Source organism: Chiloscyllium plagiosum, chromosome 16 (genome assembly GCF_004010195.1).
Source record: "Chiloscyllium plagiosum isolate BGI_BamShark_2017 chromosome 16, ASM401019v2, whole genome shotgun sequence".
In the NCBI taxonomy this organism is placed as follows: domain Eukaryota; kingdom Metazoa; phylum Chordata; class Chondrichthyes; order Orectolobiformes; family Hemiscylliidae; genus Chiloscyllium; species Chiloscyllium plagiosum.
In genome coordinates this window covers 67613543-67615253 of record NC_057725.1, presented here as the reverse complement: position 1 = coordinate 67615253, position 1711 = coordinate 67613543, and positions in this window count along the sequence as shown.

The following is a 1711-nucleotide window of genomic DNA, read 5'->3' as shown; positions in this document are numbered from 1 at the left end:
GCGGTGAAGGAGGCCCAGGACCTCCATGTCCTCAGCAGAGTGGGAGGGGGAGTTGAAATGTTGGGCTACAGGGCAGTGTGGTTGATTGGTTCGGGTGTCCCAGAGATGTTCCCTAAAGCGCTCTACTAGGAAGCGTCCAGTCTCCCCAATGTAGAGGAGACCGCATCGGGAGCAACGGATACAATAAATGATATTAGTGGATGTGCAGGTAAAACTTTGATGGATGTGGAAGGCTCCTTTAGGGCCTTGGATGGAGGTGAGGGAGGAGGTGTGGGCGTAGGTTTTGCAATTCCTGCGGTGGCAGGGGAATGTGCCAGGACGGGAGGGTGGGTTGTAGGGGGGCGTAGACCTGACCTAAAAGTAAGTCAAAAAGAATGTATAGTCCCTTCAAGAGAAAGTGTTTTCTAAGCTTAAGGTACAGCAAACACTGCCAACATACAGAGCAACTGGGAGACAGGCTATTCCAAATTAGACACGTATAACAATTTTAAATGGTTACCTGAGTTTTGGTTGCTTTTTGACAGCAATTCAAATCTGACCAATGAATTTAAACCAAACACTCAGCCCTTCAAAGCCAATCTAATTTAAAATCCAATGATGTTGACAGCCTGAAACCAGTCTGACTATAATTTCAGGTGTAATCAGGGGTATAAAAAAGCATGTTTTTGAAAATCAGGCAGACACCAAAAGAGAGCCAAGAGTCTTTGTTATGGACCAGGTCAAACCACCTCAAAACATTTAAAGAAGGTAGCCCAGACCATAATCTTTCTATTTGTTTTGAGTAGGTGTAAGGTGAATATTCCAGGAGTCAGGCAGCTGACCCAACCACTTAGTTTTAAACAAAACAGAATTTATTTTCAAGATTACTGAATGAAACACAAACAAAAGGGAACAGAATTAAAAAAACTCAATCTATCCAAAAATCCAACACATTATCACAACTTAATGATGCTGTTCCAAATTCCTGCAATAATCCCCATAAATACCCTTTGGCAAAAATGCTAAAATCAAACACAGGGTCTTACAGGAGAGAAACAGATGACAGAGAGGTTCAGCTTGGAAAAGTTTCTTCCATGTAGCAGTTTTTTTGACCAGCAGCCTAAAACTGACTGAATACTAAAACCAAAGATTCCTGATGAAAGGGTTATGCCCAAAACATCAATTCTCCTGCGCCTCGGATGCTGCCTGACCTGCTGTGCTTTTCCAGCACCACACTTCCAAACCAGAGAAAAGCTGAGCTGGGAGAACTGGCCACTCTCCTTTCATTGTACAAGTGTTTTTTTTTCAAACTGGAAAGTCATTTCTAGTAAATACATGCAGACATTTCAGCAACTCTGCCTCATACAACCCTTTTAAAAAAAAACAAGGACAGCACAACCTTGTTAAAGGAGCAGCATAGTCACACCCTGAACAGCCCTGAAAGAAATCTCAGAGACCACCCTCTATTGAAGGTACCAAAGAATTTTATGCAGTAAAAAAAGTTATAGAAGATGGACCATGAGAAGACAGCAGAATTGGAAGGATGGAAGGAAGACAGCATAACAGATGGTATGGATTTTGAAAGATTAAATTAATTTAATGTTTAGTAATTGTGTTATTCGAGCAGCATTTTAATAGAGTTGGGGTCAGATAGTGATTAGTTAAGGAAAATGGGCTCAAGTTTTTAAATAGTTTCTGTTTAGTATTCACTGTTAGAGTTAGGAAAATAAAT